Consider the following 23,359-nt stretch of genomic DNA (forward strand, 5'->3'; position numbering starts at 1 on the left):
ATTTTCAAGCTACTCATTTGCAATATAAAATGACTTGTTTTTAAAGCAATCTTATTTAAACTGCTTTCAAATGGACCTTCGTTTTACCTAAATATGTCCACAATTATTTTTAAATCACCCTTGTGTCCACTATAATTGAATCAGTCATAATGTCGTATAGCTTTTGAGCAATAAGTCCCATAAGTGAAAAACTTAAACATCTATCACAGTTGCTTCTGGTCCCTACAACAATGATGTTTCATTTATCCATTGGATTTATATTTTGCTTTAATACTTTTCTGCAGGTGAAGATTATTTTGAAATACAGGGACAGAGTCTCAGCTGACATAAATGGTCATAATTCCCTAGATTTCAGTGAAACCATAACAATTTACATCAGCTGAGAATCTGTCCCAGAGACTCAGCTGTGCCCAGAGAATTGGCAGGGCCAACTAGCTTTCCTTTTCATACTCCAAATAAGCAAACGTAGGCACTTGCTTAACTTTAAGCAGATGCTTAAGATACGTAGTCGATGGGACTTGGATACTTTGCTGAATCAAGGCCTAACGATAGGGAGGTTTCAAGTGTGTATAATTAGATAAGATAGATATAAAGTTTGTTTTTGCCCTCTTAATTTAGGGAGTAACTCTGATGTTCGAAAGATTGTTTCATAAGAAAGGGCATAAGCTGGTATGTTTATTTCTCCCCTTGTACATACACAACCTCATCTACTTATGCTTAGATTGGAGAAATATTCTGATCTTTTAGCCCCAGATCCTCAGATGCATTTAGGTACCTAATTTCCATTGAAATCAATAAGAGTCAGGTGCCTAAAAACCCGTGAGGATCAGCGCCTTATGGTGCTGATTTCCATCAAGAAAGAACAGTAGGGGAGTGTGTGTGTGATCCCAAATCCAGTAAGCTGTAAGCAAGCTGTGTACAGGCAAGTCTTATCTTACACGGGGGTTCCGTTCCGCGGTTATCGCATAAAGCGAAAACTGCGTATACTCAAAATTATATCCCCAAGCCCTTTAAATCCCACCCGCAGCTCCAGCGGCCAGGCCAGGCTGGCATTTAAAGGGCTCCTCCGGGCTCCCTGCTGCAGTGGGGAGCCCGGTGGAGCCCTTTAAATGCTGGCCCCGGCTCCCGCCCTGCCGCCGGAGCTGCGGGCAGGATTTACAGGGTTCCACCAGGCTACCCACTGCGGTGGGGAGCCTGGAGGAGCCCTTTAAATCCCACCCGCAGCTTTGGCAGCCAGGCTGGGGCTGACATTTAAAGGGCCTGGAGCTCCATAGTGGCTGGAGCCTTGGGCCCTTTAGTTTGCCCCAGGGGCTACCAGCCACCTCTGCAGCTGGGAGCCCCCTGGGTGATTTAAAGGCCCTGGGACTCCCAGCCACAGATGGTACCCCAGGACCTTTAAATCTTGAGGCCACGCCTCTTCCGCTTGAGGCCACGCCCCCCGACTCCGGCCATACAGCGTAAAGTTGAAATCATACATGTTAAATGAGCATAAGCTGAGACAGACCTGTAAATACTATATATTAAATTGAGGCTACTATTCTGTCTCTTCTCTATATATGTAAGAAGGCTTCCCCTAGCCTTTCCTTTTATTTATTTCTTTAAGTGGAGCAATTTGTGGGTTAAACCAGAATAAAATCAGAAATGTTTAACTAGAAGTGACAGAATTCAATAGAACAGGTTTGAGACTCACCAGATCCGGATCTATCTAGTCCGACTTAATAGTATTGACTGATGTGTATAGGCTTTTGTTCTTGTAAAACTGATTGCAAGCGAGAGGACTCCAGAAAACCTGAGCCTACTTATTCCTCTGTAAAGTCAGCTGCTTTCCATCCACTCAAGTTAGTAACACATTTGGACAGAATATAATTCCTTTTTGTTTTGAAATGCTATTGTGGAAACTATATTGCAAGTTTTCCAAAGGCACAGGTGTTGCAAGAGTCTTGTTTCAAAGTCTTACAAGCTCCACTCTCCCAAACATGGGGTATATAATTTATCCATTCTTTTTGATGGAAAAGCATAAAATTAATATTGCATAAATCAGTCTGACTCAATACACAACATTTCAAAGTCAAAAGTTTGCAGAGGTAGGTCCTGATCTTGCAAAGACTTGCTCATGTGCTTACCTTTAGTTAAAGGACCATTCAGCACGTAAAGTTAAGCATGAGAGTAAAGCACCAAGCCTATAAACACTTAAGCACATACTTAACTTTACTTCTGAGAGTAAAGTTTAGCACATGCATACGCGTTTGTGGGACTGGAGCCTTACACTTTGCAGAATGAGAGCCTCAGCTCCTGGTGCTGCACTGAGCTCTGCTCACGGAGGCCTATTTGGAGCTCCTACCAGGATCAGGACTCAATTATTATTATAAAAATGCAAAGTTAGAAAAAGTAAAGCTCAAGCGTATAAAAATGTGATATTTGTTAAAAGCAGTCTCTTTAGAAAAGGGATTAACTGATTAAATAGCGACATTGAACAAACTACCATTGGGATCTTTCTAGTTCTCATCAGAGCTTCGAGATGTTGGTTTTTGAAGCATATGAGGATGAAGTAGCTTAGTCCTAACTGTGTCTTTGGAATGATCCTGTGGTTGCACAGACACAACTTGAGCTACATCCAGAGCGTCTGGGGCAGGGGTGGGCAACGTGCACCTGAGAAGGAGCCAGAATTTACCTATGTACTGTACATTGCCAAAAGCCACAATAATACAGCAGCAGCCCCCCATCAGTTCCTGCCTCCCTCGCCTGCCAGCAGCTCTGCTGATCAGCGCTTCCTCATCCTTCCCCAGGCCTCCGGCAGCATACAGGAGGCTCTAGGGGGAGGGGAAGGAGCGAGGGCATGGCAGGCTCAGGGAACGGGGCAGGAAGGAGCGAGGGTCTTGGGGAAGGAGTGAAGTCAGGGGTGGAGCAGTGAGCACCCCTGCCCTGGCACATTGGAAAGCTGGCGCTTGTAGCTTCAGCCCCAGAGTCGGTGCCTATACAAGGATCCGCATATTAACTTCTGAAGAGCTGCATGCGGCCCCGGAGCCACAGGTTGTGTCCACCCCTGGTCTGAGAGATAAAACTCATGACTTTCTGCTTCCAAATTCATGGCTTTACAGCTGAAGAGAAGCTCAGTTAGAATTTTTTTTTCTTTTTAAATAATAGGGTATGTAAACCAAAGTCTGGAGGGCGACGCAGCTGCAAACACTTAAGCAAATTTAATTCTGTTCATCAAATTGAGACGCAGGATGGCCTTGTGCTTAGAGCACAGAACTGAGACTCACACGATTTGGGTTCAAAATCTGTCTCTAGTGCAGACATCCTGTGTGACCTTATGCAAATTATTTAATGACGTCTCAGTTCCCCATCCATAAAATGGGGGTAAAATGACTTCCTTGTTCCTGGCCTTTGTCTGTCTTGTCTATTTATACTATAAGCTGTCTGGGCCAGGGCCTGTCTAACGCGCACACCACCTAGCAAATGGGGCGCTTAGCTCAGCTGGGGAGCCTATCAGCACTGTGTGCTAACAGTACTGATCCAGCAGAAGGCAGTTGTGCACATGTACAAGTTAGCGTGTATTACATGTTGTTTACACACCAACAGTTCAAACAGCTGCTGCTTGTCTAATGTGTCTCTTTTGATAAATACCATCTACCGTATTTTAATCCAAATTAAGTCCCTTTTGCACCACTCCAGCAACGCGAAGGAGACTGAAACTGACTTCAAAGGGCAGATGGGAATTCCCATCATTACATGAGTTGTCCCATTGATCTCAGTAGGAACAGGTGGCCTTCCCTTTGCAGATTTTAGATCTGTCCTGCTTCCTGAAACATGGAGGTTATAAGCCACTCGGAGATTGGAGGTAAGGACCGTCTCCTTCCTTACTTAGACAATTCTGTCAGAGCAGCTAAGTGCAAGACAGGATGGTCTTGCAGTTAAAGCACAGGCCTGACAGCCAGGATGCCTGGTATCTCTTCCTGGCTCTACCACAGACTCGTTACTTTGTCTTGTGCCCCTTCCTTTACCTCCCTGTGCCACAGCTCCCAGTTTGTAAAACAAGAACAAGTATTTCACAGGAGTTTGTAAGACTAAAATCTATTCATGTTTCTAAAGGGCTTTGACATCTATGGATGCAGGGTGCTATAGACATACAAAATGTTATATTATAAAGCAGAATGGGGCCCTGATCCATGACAGGGGCTCTTAGGTGCTACCACAAGACAAATAAATAGAAATGCCCTTTCTCCTGCACTGAGTCTTCACCGCTTGTTGCAATTTGACCACCAGAGGGCAGAACTCAATTGTTTTTTTCCATATCATGGCTGTCTATAAATATACCCATCATGATGTAAATGATTCCTGACTTTGATTTTGTTTATTTTTAAAAGCAAGTCATTTAAACAGATTAAGTGAGGCCCATGATGGCACAAAAGAAGAAAAACAAAAGCGAATGCTTAAATCAGAGAGAAATGACAGGCTCTTTCCCCAAATTCTGCCCCCCCCCCCCAATGTTTTCTTTTAAGGGATGTACGACCCGTTTAATAAAAAGATCTTTCAGTCAGAAAAGCAGCACACATCAAATATTATCATAACTTTTGCCCACTTTTATATTTCTGACAAACTTTCTGTCCGATGCTCTTTGCTTTAAGACTTGTGTAGCAGTTGCGTGGCAACTTTTCCAAACAGCATGCAACACATGGCAGGACGCAGATGAGTAACACTAAGGTTTAAACGTGTTCACTTGTGAGCTGACAATTAAACTTCTGATCCAAAAGTTCTCTCATATCGAGGGCAGTGATTTAGGGCATGATCTTGCATACAACTACTTGGTTGGGTAAGGACAAGTCACATGACTAAGTGCTTGCAGGATTGAACCTTTAATCACAGAAATTACTGTGCAAAATCACAAGTCACTGGATATGGGGAGGATAGGGAGTGGGTAGACCCAGATGACACAATCCAATAGGCTTTCAGGATATCAGGTGATGAGTGGCCTGACTGGGCATTCTATAGTGCACTTGAGTGCAGAGCAGCGGCTTTGTCAATAGCACTTGCTAGTGAATTTCCAAACACTGAGGAGAGGAGGAAGGCTTGACATGAGGTTTCTCGTTGGATTTTATCTTCTGTGAAATGTTATTTAAAAATAAAAACATCAGAAAACAGGAAATTACAGGCTCTGGGGCTCCCATGATGGCAAGGGGAGAGGCACTCCATGCTTTTTGTATCTGTTCTGGCTAGCAAGACTATGGCCAATGGCCCTGACTCAGCACAACATGTGACTTGCTTCAGCACTTCCCAGGTGAATGGCTGGCGGTCCCCGTAACCTAATCCTAAACCCAATGCGATCCTTTCTTCCAAACACTGGGTGATTCTTGTGCTGATGAACGGTCAGTGAGGGATTAGCAGCGTTGCCAAATCACAGCTTCTACCTACCTGCACAACAGGCAGTGAGCTACCTTAGTACAAATTTAACCCTGCTACTGTGAATGAGGGGTGAGGGGCTGCCACTGACTTCTCTTTGACTTCAGGAAAATCACTTCACCTCTCTCTGCTTCTGTCTCCTCGCTTACCTTCTTTTGAAAAGTGCTTTGAGACCTACAGAGGAAGCCTTATGTATGAGTTAAGGATTAATATTTATTGGGTCTAGAATTGTATAGGCTTATTGATTTGTATGGGATTTGTATTCTGGCAGGACTGAAGGAGTGGGGGACACCATGTTTTCTAGAAAAAGCGGTGTTCCAAAGTTATTTATTTCACAGCACTATTGATCTTAATGCTAACTAAATAATCACTGTGTGATGCAAATTTTGGAATGATTATCTTACTACGAGGTTATGGATGTTTTATTACTGGAAAAATCAACAATATACATGAATAACTAAAATGCTCTTGATGATTCATGAAGCACCCGGGATTTTAAGAAACGTTCTAAAGTGTCTGGGGAATTCTCCAGCTTCTCCTGTCACCAGCACTGGAGCCATTTTGCAGTGTTTATTAAGGCATTACCTTTTACCCCTCATCTAGAGAACAGAAGCAGGGCTAGATCCGGAAAAGCTTAATCATGTGAATGGTGCTTATTCATACAAATGAAATCAACAGGTCTGTTTCTTTGCATGAGGGTTTGCAAAACCAGACCCATAAATTGTAACTCTGTGCTAACTGGAAACAGGCTGCAGTCATGTGCTTAAAGCAGGCCTGCACAACTCGTAAAGCAGCGAGGACCACATTACTCCAAAGAAAACAGCTGAGGGACAAAACCTCCTGGCCCCGCAGAAACACCCCAGCCCTGCGGAAACAAACCCTCCTTCCCCAGCGCCGCCCCACCAAAACAGCTGTGGGCCAAAAAGGAAGGTTGGGGGTGGGTAGGTGATATTTTATTTTAAATCAACCAGGGGCTCTCAGCTGAAGAGGTGGCTGGGAGCCCTCAGGGTCAAATTAAAGGGCCTGGGGCTCCGGCGGCTGGGGGAACCCGGCAGGGCCAGCTCTAGGTTTTTTGCTGCCCCAAGCAAAACAAAATTTGGCTGCCCCCCGTCCCAGCCCTGGGCTCCCCCCTGTACCCCTCTGCTGCCCCAGTCCTGGGCTCTCCCCCGACCAACCCACCCACCCACATACCCCCTGCCGCCCCAGCGCTGGGCTTCCTGCTTTCTTCCCCACCAGTGCCCTCCCCCCACCCTGCTGCTGCCCTAGCCAGGGCTCCCACACACACCTCCTGCCGCCCCAGGCCTGGGTCACTGATAACTCACTCCCAGGGCAGGAATTTTGGATGTGCACAAAACACAGGCAGGATTGGTTCCCATATGGTTACAGAGCTGCAGTAAAGTGGAACAATTTTCAGCTTGTGTGATTGGAGGATATCTGGATGCGTATTACAAGACTGTCCTCCTTAAATGAGGAAAAGTTGAGGTGCCTTTATTATTCTTTCGTTCTACTTTCTTTCTTTCTATGGGGAATTTGCCAATGCAATACCACTGTCTTCCTTTTAAACAAACAAAAAGGCAATGGCTGTTGAAAATAGCAATTCCAGTCCTAAGAAGCATTTCTTGCTCAATTTTATCCTACTTTTTCTACAGAAAGTTACAGTGGATCAGTATATTTGATTTAGGAGAAATGAAGTAACAGCTGCCCAAACTGAGCTTGAGTACACCTGAATTTTGAGGGGCTCAAATCTGGAAGGCAGGTGCTGGGGGGAGGGGAGGCTGTGGGGTCCACGGGGGGGGCATGGCAGCAACGTGTCTGGAGCTACACGGAGCCAGACACACTGGTCTGAGTGGCCCGGTAAGGGGGCTGGGGGCTGGAGAAGTGGTAGGGAGTTCCAGGGGGCAGTCAAGGGACAGGGAGCAGGGGGGGTTGGATGGGGTAGAGATTCAGGGGGGCAGTCGGGGACAGGCAGCAGTTGGATAGGCATGGGAGTCCCAGGGGTTTAATCAAGGGACAGGTAGAGGGTGGGGTCCTGGGGGGATGTTGGGGGAGGTCTCAGGAGGGGCAGTTGGGGACAAGGAGAAGGGAGGCTTAGATAGGGGCTGGAGTCTCAAGGGGCAGTTAGGGGCAGGGGTCTCGGGAGGGGGCAATCGAGGGACAAGGAGCAGCAGCATTTAGATAGGGGGTGAGGTTCTGGGGGGCAGTTAGGGGCAGGGGTCCCAGGAGAGCGGTATCAGGGGACAAGGACCAACGGTGCTTAGATAGGGGGTAGGGGTCTGGGGAGGGGGCAATCAGCGGCCACGGACGGGATTCAAAGGGCTCTGGGGTGCCCAAAGCCACGGGCAGCCCTGAGCCCTTTAAATCCCAGCCGCGGCTGGGAATCTCTGCAGGCAGCCCAGAGCCCTCTGACTCCCGGCCGCGGCTGAGTTTTAAAGGGCTCAGGGCTCCCCGCAGCCCAGAGACCTCCGACTCCCAGCCACGGCTGGGATTTAAAGGGCTCTGGGCTCCCCACGGCTGCAGGCAGAGCAGAGCCCTTTGATTCCCTGCCGCTGCCGGGATTCAAAGGGCTCTGGGCTGCCCGCAGAGCGCTGTGTGCAGGGGATTTAGAATCCCCACCGTGGGCCGCACAGTGAGGCTCTGCAGGCTGCATGTTGTGCAGGCCTGGCTTAAAGCTTGTCTGTACGTTGCATAAATTTGTAAAAATAGAACCACAACTGGGTCTCAAATAGATTGCAATCTATTTATCTATAAAACAAAATATACCCTTGCTGTGTGTAAAATTCCTCATGAACTAACCACACACAGAACACAAGGATATTATCCTGTCAGCCTGATTCTGCAAACACTTCCATACATGAGCAAATCTATTCTGGTGTGTAGTTTTATCAAGTTCAATGGGACTCCGCTCATACATAATGTCATTCACAAGTGTGAGTGTCTGGAAAATCAGGCCCCAACCTACATTACATAGTCTGAAGGGGGTAAAACACCAGTGGTATCATAGCACTGTTCAAATAAAGAAGTGATTTTAGTAAACATAGCAACTGGCTGTACCTTCTCAGGCAAAGCTTCCATGGAAGTCAGTGGGAGATTTGTGTGAGTAACGACTGCAGAATTTGATCCACAAGACAGAAAGGAAAGTTAATTGGGGGGGGGGGGGTTATTTATAAAAATGGAGACTAAGGCCCTGATCCTTTAGCTGATTATGTGCTAGAACCCCAATGCATCCTCAGGACAGGACATGAGCAGCATAGGGGCCAAATGGCAAACAACCCACTTATAAAGTCAGAAAACTCAAGGTTACGGTTCCCAGAGCAACCTTAAGTTGGTCCCACTCATAGCACATTCTGTGTGATCAGGTGGCTGTACTCTAGAAAATGACTCTATGGTAATGGCATCATGACATTAAATTTGACCAGCTTGCAGCTAACAAGATGTGTTTTCTAAGAGCCAGCCTTGCAGACTCACCCGGGGCTCTGAGTTAAGCTGGAGGGGCTACCTATCTTTCTCATGTGTGGTCACTCAAAAGAAAGGCTCTGAGGCCAAATTAGGCCTTCCGTGACCCATGTGCAAGGCCCCTCTTCAAATCAGCAACTCCTGCTGTCCAAGCACTAGTGCCTTCAAATCCTGTTGGCTAAGCTGGTAGGTAGAAGCTAAGTAGCAGTGAAAGTAACTTACAGGATTTACTGGTACTGCTGGAGTCCAGAGGGGGTGTGGCCTCAACCAGAAGAGGCAGGGCCTCTCAAGATTTAAAGGCTGTAGGGTACTGGCTATGGTTAGGAGTCCCAGGGCCTTTTAATCAACCCAGGGCTTCTAGCTGTAGAGGTGGCTGGGAGCCTCAGGGGCAAATTAAACTGGTTGGGGCTCCAGCTGCTGTGGGAGCTCCGGGCCTTTTGAATCCCCGCCTGAGTCTGGCAGCTGGGCTTGGGTGTGGATTTAAAGGGCCAGGTGCTCCTGCAGCAGTGGGGAGCTTGGAGCCCTTTAAATCTTGGCCCCAGCCCAGTTGCTAGAGCTGCAGGGGGATTTAAAGGGCTCTGGGCTCCCTGCAGCTGCAGAAGCCTGGCTGCCAAGCTGTGGATGAGATTTAAAGGGCTCTGGGCTCCTCATTTATATCCCTGCTGCGGAAGCTGGTGCGGTCCAGCACGGCGTACTGGTTCTTGCTCGTACTGGACAAGCTTACTTTCACCTCTGAAGCGAAGTCATTTTCCTTTGTAAACAGAGTCTGGGTGTGGAACTCCCCATTTGTTTAGTGCAGATGTGCACATGAATTGCTTTGGTTTAGTTACCTGCATTTCTGGGCTTGTCCCCACTGAGGAATCCTCAGTGCAGTTGTGTGGCCTGTGTTACACAGGTCACCAGGGAGACCAGTGAAGTGTTTCTTAACTGCTGGGTGTGATGGGGGAAGAGGTTATGAGGTACTGAAATTTTGTATTAATGTAAAGCAAGATGTCTCTGCCACACTCCCCAGGTCCTTAGCTAGGGTGACCAGACAGCAAACATAAAAAAAAATCGAGATGGGGCTGGGGGGGGTCATAGGAACCTATATAAGAAAAAGCCCCACAAATCAGGACTGTCCCTATAAAATCGGGACATCTGGTCACCCTATGACCTTCCCCGTCTTAACTCATCAGCCTCTCCACAGGCACCAACCAACCATCATATGGCTGCTGGTTGTCACGCTACCGCTTTTGTCTTTGCACAGTCCATGTCAGGAAGGGAGGGGCTAGTGCTGCACTTTGGAGGGCGGGGGGGCCCGACACAAGCTGGACGGCTGATCTGGCCTTGCAATCCTCGCCCTCTGCCCTCGTAGGCTGGGCGGGCACGTCGGGGGTGCGGCCCCTTCCCCCCGCTCCCGCTAAGGAGCTCGCCGCGGGCGGGGGCCCAGCCAGCCAGCGCCGGGGGCCGGCAAGGGGACGCAGCTAACTCTGGTTCCCACACCCCCGCCGGAGCAGCAGGGGAGGAGCCCGGCCGCCCCAGGCGGGCGGAGCAGCCTGTCCCGCAGCGAGCGAAGGAGGCAGCGGCGGCGCCTCTCCGCCTGTCTCTGCAGCGCGCTGCGCGGGTGAGTCCGGAGCCACCCGCCCGGCCGGGGCTCGCCGCGGGGAAGGTAGGAGCAGCTCCTCGGGGGTCTCCGTCCAGCTGATCCGTGCGGGCTCTGCCCCTCTCCGGCAGGGCCTGGCTCCCGCTCCCTTTAATCTGCAGCTCTGCGGGGAGATGGGGTCGGACCTGCCGCCTGGGGCACGGGGGGCTGCCTCGTGCTTGCGCCGCAGGGCCGGGGATGGGAGAAGGGCTGGTGAAAATGAACAGGCCTGGCCTCTCCCGGCGATGCAGGGGGTGTTGCTGGCTGGACATTCATTGCAAACTTGTATCCTTCCTCCTCCCTTACTGGGTCCCCCCCCCCACCCTGTTTGCCAGCCCGAGCGGCCTTTCCTTTGCTTTTATAGCCGGGGACACGCAGCCTGGGGCTTGCCGAGCTCTTCCGTATTCCTCACTGCCCCCCTTGTGTCAGTTTCAGTCTCTTGAATTTTCTTGTCATGTCCCCTTGAGAAGGGAGGGGAAGGCTGGTCACGTGAGCTCTGTTCCCATCTCGGGCCGTGGTCCGTGTTTTTAGGTCACATTGGTGCCCTAGAGGGGTGTCTCCCAGAAATACAGGCAAAGGTCCCTGGCCTTCTTGTCCTTGCCACCTCCTTCCCCCAGGAAACTCCAGATGATACTTTAAATCCATAAAATAGGACTGGCCGGGATTTTAATTTAACTGGCTGTAATCACACAGGCCCCAATTCGCCTCTGTCATGCTGGTGTAAATCCAAAGTAACTCTATTGACTTCTTCAGTGTTTCGGTGATGACTGCATAGTTCTTTCCTTCTGTTCCAAGTGAAACAGATCTCCACAGTAGCAGGACTTCTAGTTATTAATGTGTGATCCTGCCACCTTTTCAGTGTACAACTCAAATATACAGTATTGTAACTTTAAAAATATTGAGAATTTAACTCTGAGTTCTAGATGTTTAATATATTATTAAATATTAAAAACTGCTATACATAGATTTGAAAATCTCTCTATTTTAATTTAAGGCAAATTATATCTTACCCATACAATATATCTACACAAAGACCTAATCTTGCACACTGATCCGAGCAGGCAGAGCTCTGCCTCCATATGGAGTCTTTGTGTTCTTAGCACAGCTCCCCACACATGTACCCTTCTTAGGGTGACCAGATGTTCTGATTTTATAGGGACAGTCCTGATTTGGGGGACTTTTTCTTATATAGGCACTTATTACACCCCCGTCCTGATTTTTCACACTTGCTATCTGGTCACCCTAACCCTTCTGCTTATATGTGGCCCCACTGAAGTCAGTGAGGCTATGTAGGGGCCTGCCTGCATGGATCAGCTTGCAAAATCATGGCCAAAAACTGTGTCTGTTTGCAGTAGCAGAAAGAGCTCTGCTGCTATCCCTGATGGTGACGTGCAAGCAAACAAAACCGCAATGGTGAGTTCAAGGTTCCATGCAGGGGATGGGGAAAGAGACAATTAACGCTTAATAAAATCAGGGGAAGGAAAGTGTGCCAAGTACTGCTTTAAATACAACTTTTAATTCTTTATTGTTCGTTATAAGCGATTCAGCCTTGTCTCTTATCACTCTGTGCTTGTAATAAGGTAGCGTGAGAGGTTGCAAATGAGATCAAGACTTTATTGTGTTAAGTGCTGTATGTTCACATAGTACGAGTATGTCTGATGAAAACCTTACAGTCTAAATAGCCATGACAGAGTGAGAGGGAAACTGAGGCATAGAGAAGCAACCCAGCTGGTCAGTGGCACAGGCTTTATTCTTGGCTCTGTCTCCTGAGTCCCAGCCCAGTGCCTTATCCAGTGACTGGATTGTGCTGCTTTTACACTAGGAACATTAGTGCCCATGTTTAGAGTAACTACTTCTAGCAGGTTTCATGAAATGGTAAAGCTGTATAATCCTTGGCACTGGCGCAGCTGCAACAAATGTTATTCCTCTCAGGGAGGTGGAGTACCAGGAGCGCTCCAGCTGCGGAGTCAGAGCGCTCTACGTGCCTTGCCAGTATGGACGGGAAGTGAGGTAGAGCACTTTTGGTGGCTTTATTGCGCTATAACGCACAACTGTAGCCAAAGCCTAAGAATATTTACCCCAGAAATGCAGGGATGTTTAATGTTACTTGCTTGAGACTTCTTTCCCTGTAACAAAAAAGGTAGTTACAGAATGTCTTTATTTTTAACAAGAACACTTGCTGCATAAGCAAAGTTACAGTGTTTCTTTAACTTTTATGCCTTGATCACATTTAGTTTTTTGATTTCATTAGTTCCTGTAAAACCAGATTCTGTTCTAAGGGCTTTCTTTGAAAAGACCACAGATGGTATGTTGTCTGGCATCTCTGAATTATCAATCAAAACAAAAGCCAAGCCACAGAAGCCTCTTGGGCCATCACTTGTATAGTATCAGTTTGTGTGTGCAGTGCAAGGAAGTATGGTGAGTGAATTAGCATGGGGAAGTGTGCACCTCAGAGAGGAGTGACTTGATGGAGTGGAAAGCAGATGTTCAGATTCCCAGAGATTGGTCCCATGGGACTTTCAGTGTCACTTCGCTAGCTCTGATCATGTTGGATAACAAGCTAAGTGAACTTCATAATAACACGTAACACTTTACAACCGCTGTCAAGTGGGAGGCACACTCCTGTCCTCATCAAAGACTGGATTCACCTGCCTTGAGCTTCCTTTAGCAGAAAATTAATACCATTGTCTGACAGCTCATCTAAGCTCCTGTGGCTGGAATTTTTTGAGACTACCTTGAGTTGATTGCTCACACTTTCAACTGCAGAATTTGCACAAGAATCCCGCAGATATGAACTGCAATGGGATGTGGGATAAAATAACCCCCCTGCATATTTTAAGTGATAAGATGAGATGTACAAACTAAAACAATAAGAAATAGCCACCTAGTTGCTTGCACAGTGCACTGAAAATGTAGTCCAGAGTGGCTCTGTGTTATATTTATATCATTACATTGATCTTAAAGGGGCCATCCAAGGTTTTAGGTCAAACACGTTATCAGTTAAAAATTCTCTCTGGAGCAAATAGTCTATATACATTCTGATTGGGTGCCTGGGGCCCAATTCTTCTTGTTGCAGTGCACTGTTCATTTAAAGTGCTAATATTGAAAGTGGATCTCTTAAGTTTTCACACATGCAGTGCTATCAAGTCCCTTTACACTTTACTGCATTTTATTGCAAGGGCAGGTGGTCCCAGCTGTGCCATTGCTTTATGCCAGCAAAATGTTTGTTCAGTTGCCAAATTCAGTGGCCTCTTCTTTGTCTCCTTCTCCATTATGTACATCCTTAAAACTGCTCTGTTCTTCCAGGCTTCTGTAATGTATTGCACTGAAACCACTGTACTAAATGCACTCATTGACAGCAATACCACAGTACTGTCTGTTTCTGATATAGTGGGTTTATGTGACCTCAATAGAGCAAATGGTAACTAGAAAGAGCTTTTCTTTCTCTGAACAGAATCGGTGTCTTTACTACTATAGTGCCTTTGCCTATACACTCCTCTAGGTATACGGGAATGCAAATGTAGAAAATATATTGTAAAACAAAGCTTGTCCTGGCACTCAGTGATATCACAGGCATTGAACTTTACCCAGATATCTTTAGCTTTGATTCCATGTAGCGTATATTGCAGGGGGTGTAACTGTCCTGTTTTGCCTTGGATGATTAAAGTAGTTACACACAAATCTAAAATATTTGTCCACTGTGCACTGTCCTTTTTTCAAAGTAATAGAGCTGTTTTTCATGTCAGTGATTGCAAACCACACATGGACTCTTGAGTAAGTAAAATATTTATATGTTGATATATTTCATGATTGGCTAGAGACTGCTTCTGTCTTCTTTTGGCTAATTCATAGTTTGGACAAATTCATGGACGGCACATTAAGACAAGAGGTATTCTCAAGGGAACAAAGGGAGGAGTTAGATGCTCAAAACATGCTAAAATTCCAGCTGGACAGGAAATCCCTCACTCCAATATCTTTTGATTTCCAGGGTTAGCAGGGCTAGAGATGGTGCCTATGCCAGACCACCTGCGCTTTTATCGCTTTGAACTTTGGTGAAGATTGGAACCAGCTTTGCATATGTCCACTCAGGCCTGTATCTAATCAGAATGTGAGGGCATGGAAAAGAGATCACTTTTAGGGGTTTTCTGTAGATTTTAGTCTCACCTATTCACCTATCCCTTCTGCCTTCCCTTTGGAAGGGGATCTGTATGCATTAGACAAATTAAGGGTCAGGTCATGCCCTTGAGTTGTACATGCTGGTTATTTATACCAATGGGATTTGTGCCCAATATTGTCCTGAGAGAGCTTTAATTTAAGAGTCTGGCATTCTGCTCCAGTGCCTTTTGGCAGCCCGCGACACAGATGAGTAAAGCTTTTGCGTGTGTGAGTATGTGTGCTGTAATGTTTTTTGACAATTTTAATAGTTAAAATGAGGGGCAATAGGCAGCTTGGGGAATTGGTAACATGATTCAAAACCTTCTGCTTTGAAGGGATAGTTTGAATCCATCATGGAGCGTAAGTGACGGAGAGGTTTTTTTACTCTCTGAAGCCTGTTCTGGTGGCTCATGTGAGACAAACTGCCAGTTATTTAGATGTGTGGAGAGATGCTGAAAAAATGGCCCCCATCCAAATGTTTGAGGTAACCTTGAAGTTATTTAAAACACAACAAAATATAAGACACCTCAGCAGAGAGAATCCTATAAATATAGGGCTGGAAGGGATGCCGGGAAATCAAGTCCAGCCCTCTGTACTGAGGCCCACCCTGCAACTTGTTTTTGAAAGCTTCCAATGGTGGGGACTCCACGAACTCACTTGGAAGCCTATTACAGAGCTTGACTACCCTTAGTCATGAAATTTTTCCTACTAGCTAACCTAAGGCCTTGGCTACACTGGAGAGTTGCAGCGCTGCAACTTACTCCCTGTCCACACTGGCAAGGCACATACAGCGCTGTATCTCCTTGGCTACAGCACTGGTTGTACTCCACGTGGACGAGAGGAATAAAGAGAATAGTGCTTGTGCTGCAGCGCTGGGGTGCCAGTGCAAACGGTGATTAATCTTACTACACTGTAACTGACCTCTGGAACTTTCCCATAATGCTTTTAACTAAAGAACTGTTTGTTTTGTTGTGAACTGGGGGTTCCCGCAGCTGCTTATCTGAAAAAAAAACACAGCTACTGTTTGCTCAAGCAGAGGCAGGCAGGGAATGTCCACAGCTAGTGTTTGCTTGAGGAGAGAAACAGCACTGCAGGGAGGGGAGGGAGTCCATCAGAGCAGTTGCTTATCTGGTCTGAAGGCTATTTGCATTTAAGAGTGAATGAGAGAGGGGTCGGGGAAGTGGTCAGAATTTGCAATGCAGGGAGCTGACACAGTGTCGGCTCCAAAAATCCACTCTCTCTCTCTCCCCCACGCTCCCTGTCACACTCCACCCCACCCCCCTCTTTTGAAAAGCACATTGCAGCCACTTGAACGCTGGGATAGCTGCCCATAATGCATCACTCCCAACACTGCTGCAAATGTGGCCACACTGCAGTGCTGGTAGCTGTCAGTGTGGCCACACTGCAGCGTTTTCCCTACACAGCTGTATGAAGACAGCTTTAACTCCCAGTGCTGTACTGCTGCAAGTGTAGCCAAATCCTCAGTCTCCTTTGCTGCAGATTAAGCCCATTACTACTTGTCCTATCTTCAGTGGACGTGGAGGAGAGTTAATCACTGTCCACTTTATAACAGCCCTTAACATATTACAAAACTGTTATCAGGTGTGTCCCCCCCACCCCCACCAGTTTTCGTTTCTCAAGACTAAATATGCCCAACTATTTTTAACCTTCCTCAGAGGTCAGGTTTTTCTGAATCATTTGTCACTTTTGTTACTCTTCTCTGAACTCTTTCCTAAATGGTGGTGCCCAGAACCAGACACAGGACCCCAGCTGGGACCTCACCAGTGCTGAGTAGAATGGGACTCTACTGGATCTTACATACACCACTCCTGTTAATACACCCCAGAATCATATAGCCTTTCTCGCAGCTGCATCACATTGGTGACTTGTATTCAGTTTGTGGGCCATTATAACCCCCAGATTCCCGTTCAGCAGTACTGCCACCTAGACAGTTATTCCTCATTTTGTAGTTGTGCAGTTGATTTTTCCTTCCTAAGTGAAGTACTTTACCCTTGTCTTTATTGAATTTCATCTTGTTGCATTCAGACCAATTCTCCAATTTGTCAAAAGTATAACTGGGTTCCAAAAGAATTAGATAAGTTCATGGAGGATAGGTCCATCAGTGGCTACTAGCCAAGATGGTCAGAGTGTGTGAGAGTATAGCTTTATTGAACATAATGAGCCTCTTGATGCGGTAAGATCTGGGAATGCTGCTGATTTTTCCCCCTTGCTTTAACAATAATAATAATAATAAAGTGAATAGTTGTGATGACTCATTAGTCACTTAGGGATGTTGTCTCAAAGCACGCAAGTAACCCATTAGTAGTAACTTCATATGAGATGTGAATATAACCCCTTTGTTGCTGGAGAAACTCGCACTCTTCCCACCTGTTGGTTGCCTGATTTTATGGGAGATTAATAATATTGTTTAGATAATACGGGTTATAGGCTCACCAGTGAATCTGATCGAAAGATAAGATCCCAGAATCAGGCTACACAGAATTTGCGGGGACCATTGGGATGTCTGACAAGGAAACTCACACTGAGAACAAAAGGGAGCTGTAAGCCTTTTCTTGAGATAAATGGAACTGTAATGGAATATTAATCAAATAATCAACCAATTACAAAAGCAGCGGTATTGTTCTAGCAGGACATGTTGTATTATATACTAGAAAGGTTTCTCAATTAATGTACTTGCATCCTTCCTTGAGAACCTGGTGATAAGCCTTGCCTCTGGCATGCCAAGAGAGTTCAGTGGTCCAGGTTCCTCACGTCTTGAGTGAGAGGTGCACAGCTTAGAAGCAACTAGAGCTCAACGCTATAGAAGCCTACTTAAAGTTTACTTAGAACCTAACAATTAAGAACTAACAATGAGAAACTAACAAAAAACAAGCAGAACCCCCTTAGCAGGGTGGCTTACCCCTGAGCTTAGAGCCTAAGTGCCCTCCTTCCATGTCCAAACTTAACTTTCTCACCCACAAAAATGTTAGGGTACACTCACGCTGGCATGTTTGTTCATTATTAATGACATGTTTGTAACAATTAGAGACCATTAGCTCATCCTCACCTCTGTTATTTCTGTCCTAACCGGGTATTTCCATGTTTCCTTCATGGTGTACCTGTTAAGTCTGAAAAAGGCTATAAACTTGGGTGGTTTTATCTACCAACTTGCTTTAACTTATCCACTTATCTATGTGAAAGGTCACAAACATATATACTGTATGCGTTCGCTCATCACCACCTATCTAGGGTAAAGGTCTCAAACAGATGTATGATAACTTGCCTCAGCTTAACATACAGGGTGTTGCCTGTAGGTTCCTTGCATTACAGCTAAAATACTCTAATACAAATTGATAAAACTATTGTAATGACAAACCTATAATGTAAGAAATGATTAAACTCATAAGAAAAGGTATAGCGCTAGCCTACTTGCATGCATAGATAAGCTACATGGTGTAGGAGGAATAGAGTACAGACACAACTGCGTTCCTAAGGACCTAAAGAAGAACTCTGTGTAAGCTTGAAAGCTTGTCTCTCTCACAAACAGAAGTTGGTCCAGCTTTTCTCTTTAATATTCTGAGACCAACATGGCTACAGCTACACTCTAAACATTCATAAGGATTCTGTCTTTGTTCTAAAGTCCAAATGTTATGTGTATGGAAAACAATGTACTTGTATCTATAAAGGTAGGGATTAGTAAGTATTCGTATTCCTGTTTGACTGGGTTTTTAAATAGCTTTGCCTTGTGCAGTGCACTTCATGGGAATGGCCATACTGGATCACAAATGATCCATGAAGCTTGCTATCCTGTCTCTGACAGTGGCCAGTGCCGGGTGTCTCAGAGGGAATGAACAAAACAGGGCAATTATCAAGTGATCCATCCTCTGTCATCCAGACCCAACTTCTAGCAGTTGGAGGTTTAGAGTATGTCTGGGATGCAATAGGAGACCTGCACCATGGCCACAGCTGGCCTGGGTCAGCTGACAGTCTACAGGGCTAATAACTGCAGTGTAGACATTCAGCCTTGGCTCTGAGAATCAGCGCTGTGGGTTTTTTACTGCAGTGTAGATGTCTTCTTAGGACACCCAGGGCATGAGGTTGCATCCCTGACCATCTTGGCTAGTAGCCTATCCTCCATGAACTTATCTCATTCTTTTTGAACCTAGTTATACTTTTGACCTTCACAGCATTCCCCAGCAGTGAGTTCCACAGGTTGCCTGTGTGTTGTTGAAGTAGTACTTCCTTTTGTTCGTTTTAAACCTACTGCCTGTTCATTTTATCATGTGACCTCCAGTTCTTATGTTGAGGGGTAAATAGCACTTCCCTAATCATTTTCTCCACACCATTCCTGATTTTATAGACCTCTGTCATATCCACGTCCCCCTTTAATTGTCTCTTTAAAAAGACTGGGATTGTTCATCTTAGAAATCTCTCCTCATATGGAAGCCATTTCATACCCCAATCACTTTTGTTGCCGTTCTCTGAACCTTTTCCAATTCTAATACATCTTTTTTGAGATGGGGCAACCAGATTGCACAGAGTATTCAAAATGTGGATTTCTGTAGTGGTATTAAGATTTTCTGTCTTATTATCTATCCCTTGCCTAATAATGATTCCTAACATTCTGTTAGCTTTTTTGACTGCTGCTGCACTTTGAGTGGATGTTTTTATAGAGCTATTCACAATGACTCCAAGATCTCTTTCTTGAGTGGTAACAGCTAATTTAGGTCTGGTCTACACTACGCGTTTATACCGATTTTAGCAGAGTTAAACCGAGTTAACGCTGCATCCGTCCACACAACGAGGCCCTTTATATCGATGTAAAGGGCTCTTTAAACTGATTTCTGTACTCCTCCCCGACGAGAGGAGTAGCGCTGAAATCGGTATTACCATATCGGATTACAGTTAGTGTGGCCGCAAATCGACGGTATTGGCCTCCGGGCGGTATCCCACAGTGCAACACTGTGACCGCTCTGGACAGCAATCTGACCTCGGATGCACTGGCCAGGTAGACAGGAAAAGTCCCGCGAACTTTTGAATTTCATTTCCTGTTTGCGCCAGCGGTGGAGGGACTCACCAGCACAGGTGACACGCAGAGCCTCATCACACACGGTAACATTGCAGCCTCTGAAATCGAAAAGAGCTCCAGATGCGACAACGGACGGTCTGGATTGATACTGTAGGCGGAGAGGATTCAATTGCTCACAGAACTCCCGTTCAGAGAACGAAATCGAAAAAAAATATTTGACAAAAATTTCCAGGCTATGATGGAGAGAGGCCACACCAGGGACTTTGTCAAGTTGCAGAGTGAAGTAAGAGAAGCTCAGACAAGCCTACCGAAATCAAAGAAGCAAACGAAAGGTCCAGGGCACGCGGAACATGCCAACTTCTACACTGATGCTGCAATGCCATTCTAGAGGGCGTCCGCCACCACTCCCTACCCAGTCCGTGGATTCGAGTGGGGGTGGTATCTCAGCCAGGGCTGAGGATTCGCGGGAACGGGCAGGATGGGGGAAGAAGAGTGAGGACGAGCTTGCAGAAGAGCACACAGCCACTTCCGTTCTCACCCAACGCCAGGAGCTTTTTCTCACCAGAGGAATTGCCCTCCCAAGCCAGTAGCCAAGACAATGAAGCACAGGAAAGCGACCATCTGGATGGTGTACCTTTTGTAAATATAAAACAATCAGGCTTTAAAGCAAGACTTTTTTAATTTGATTGATTTTGGCCACCTGCAGGACTTGGGATGCATTCAGCAGGCAGTACAGTTATGGAAAAGTTTCAGTTAAATATGTCTGGGGAATGGAGCGGAAATCCTCCTAGGAGACTCTTCCATCGAGCCTCCTGGAGGTACTTCCAAAAGCCTTTGCGAAGGTTTCTGGCAAGGCAGCCTCTATTCCGGACCACCGTGGCTAGGACACTTGACCACGGCCAATGCAGTAGCAAGCTAATCTGTATATTGCATGACCAGCTACTGCTTATAGTCCCAGAGTGATTGCTGGCATTCAAGCAACAATCCGTTACTTTATCTTGACTGTGTTATCCTCAAGGGAAGTGTAATTCGATTCATCGGTAATTGGGTTTTAGAAATTCAAGAAGTTTAATTAAGGGGACAGAGATGGCCATTATCCTACTGGACTGTGATGCTGTATGACTTTAAAAACGAAACCTCTACCTTCGCGAAAGATAGCACAAGCGGGGGGGAGGGGAAGAGGAGGGTCAATGATCGACTAGAGACTTTTTTACGCGATTTGAGTCAGCAGTGATCTTCCCATAAGAATAAGCCGCCAGGATGGAGGGGGAATAAAGCAGAACTCATCCCAGAGAATGGAAATGGTGCAGAGAGTGGATTTCTGCTGTGATAGTAATAACAGGAAAGACAGAAGAACTGAAAACGGGCTAATTGCTCTGGTTATTTGGGAAGAGAGGGCACTGTGCTATATGAAGCTGCCAGAACCGCACCGGAACAATGGGCTTACCAATGGCCGCATGCAAGGCTGAATTGCTGCTGCCGGACTTAGCGATACATCGTGGATCCTTTTACACAATAGCGCAAGAGCACTCAATATTAGACGCAAATATGCGACGTTGACGCTTGAATATGATGCATTATGTCAGAGTGAATGTGTGATTCAAGTGATGAACGAGCTAATAAAACATTGTTCTGTAAATGATATTTTTATATATATACTCCATAATTTTTACCTCCCATCATGACATCGCAAAATTTTTTCACAAGCCTCCCTAACTCTATCAGCCATATCTCAAGAATAGGCGAGAGGCGAACAAAGGAAGACGCAAGACGAAATAGTTCTCCATAAATCCATGGAAGTGAAACCCGACAATGAAAAGAGCTCATAACTTGAAAATGAGTGGTAGGACGTGATGATCAATACAAATTACAGTAAGATGCCAGTAGAAGTCAGGAACAGACGCGGGACCAAGTAGAGGAGAAGGAGAGACGCTGACGCTCGGAGGTAAGGCAGGCACAGGAAGAGCAAGGCGGTGGCTGGTAATGCAACGCTGCCGGCTGCCTGACGTGACTCAAATGAAACATTCCTCTAGATGTTCTACGATGAGCTTCAGGAAGAGCAGACGGGGTCACAGAAGTGCTGCTGCCCAGCCCCTGTGTACCCACACTCACACTCACCATGTTCCATATCATTCTTACCAGCGCTGTAATCAGAACAGCGTGGGGACGCAGTTCATGCCCCCACTCCACCCGGACAAGCCAAACCCACGGCTGTCATTATTTGAAATATTTTTAGTGGCCTTTTCCTTCCTTCCTATCTTCCTCCCAACACACCCGGGATACCCTTGTCCAGTTTCTCTCCTCTCTTTTTATACATTGACTCTTTTAATAGATACTGATTTTTACCCGGTCGACTTCTATTTCCTTAACGCAGCATGTACATCGCAGGGTGGCGGGCTGGGTTGCTTCAGGAATGAGTCCCTCAGGCGCCGGCCGCGGTTTTCATCCCCAGCAGCGCCACCCGACCCCCCCAGACTCCCCATGATCCCCTTGGCTGTGATGCGCTTGTTTTCCCCGCTTCTCTGATGTGCCGCCCCCCTTCCTGGTGATGCTCTTCTTCTCGCCTGGGTGTCCTGGATGCGCGTCCCCTACCGTGGCGCTGCTTTGCCCCTCCCGCCGCCCCCACCCCCCTCTCCCCCCGCCCCCTCACCCGCGCTCTCCCCCTCTCACTCTCGCGCCCTCGCCCCTGCGCGCCTCCCCCCCGCGCACCTCCCCGTGCAGGGCTTGTTATAGAGCACGACGAGTACACACACAACAAACAACCAATAGAGACGCAAAAAGTCCAAATCACCCTGCTTACGCACCAGCCGCGCCGACCACTAAAACATCTAAACAAAAGGACAAAAAAACCCACACATAGCAAACAACAAATAAATCTACACCATCCTCTGCACCTTGCTCAGCCTGTAAGATATAGCAATTAAAGCATACCAACTCGAACTACCTAATACCGGACTGAAACCTGTGATACCGAGACTTAGATGAAAACAGCACCATGAGCAATCAAAAGGCAAATGAGAAAATAGGCTGACGGGTCCCCAGACAAGATACCTACACAGGCAATTTCAACTCCCCCACCCCCCACACTGTTAATTCTTCCCTTCCGGCTCTGGGCCCCCAGTCAATCCTTGCTCGCAGCTGCCTTCACGCCCCCCCCCCGCCCCCCCGCCTACGTCGTTCCTGCACGCCACGTGCCACGTCGCTCCATGCCCCTTCTGGCCATTCCCCCCGTGGGCATGTGGCCTGCCACGTCCTCTCGTTCGCCCTCCACGTTGCTATCGCCAGCCCATTGAAACAGTCCCCTTCGCGCTTTACGTACGGGCTGCCCTGGCTGCCCCGGTGCCAGATTAGCGGATATGGGTTCCCATGTCCTATTCGCCCCCCCACAGTCTAGGGAATTCCTTGAGCAAAGCCACTCCACCTCATGACCTGCAGCGTTTCCCACGATCACAACCTTTCGCCAGCGAGAGGGCCTTCTCTACTGATTGTCTTTGGCTACTTGCATCACAAGCAGTCCCTAAGTGATTTTCCTCACTCAAACTGATTCCCGGACCTGACCGTAGCATCTGGCGTTGCAAGCTTCCAGAGAGGCATTGCCCTTGACTTTTCAACTGTGAGGGCTGCTCTCATCTTGATGCATTATGGCGATTTCAGGGCAGGGGAAAGCAAAGTCACAAAGATTTCCATGAAAAGTGCCCTTA

General features: G+C 46.8%; 1 protein-coding gene across 2 annotated transcripts in view; it reads left to right on the top strand.

The window, feature by feature from the left end:
- The first annotated feature begins 10,224 nt into the window (after positions 1–10,224).
- The window catches only part of ACO1 (aconitase 1), a 46,026-nt gene continuing 32,891 nt past the window's right edge, over positions 10,225–23,359 (top strand). The window contains exon 1 of one of the 2 annotated variants that reach the window (XM_032787447.2): positions 10,225–10,501. The gene's annotated coding sequence lies outside the window, so the exon portion shown is untranslated. Of the gene's footprint in view, positions 10,502–11,801; positions 11,888–23,359 lie in introns of those variants that run through there. The other variant, XM_032787449.2, reaches the window with a different exon arrangement.

The sequence above is a fragment of the Chelonoidis abingdonii genome, chromosome 6 (genome assembly GCF_003597395.2).
Source record: "Chelonoidis abingdonii isolate Lonesome George chromosome 6, CheloAbing_2.0, whole genome shotgun sequence".
In the NCBI taxonomy this organism is placed as follows: domain Eukaryota; kingdom Metazoa; phylum Chordata; order Testudines; family Testudinidae; genus Chelonoidis; species Chelonoidis abingdonii.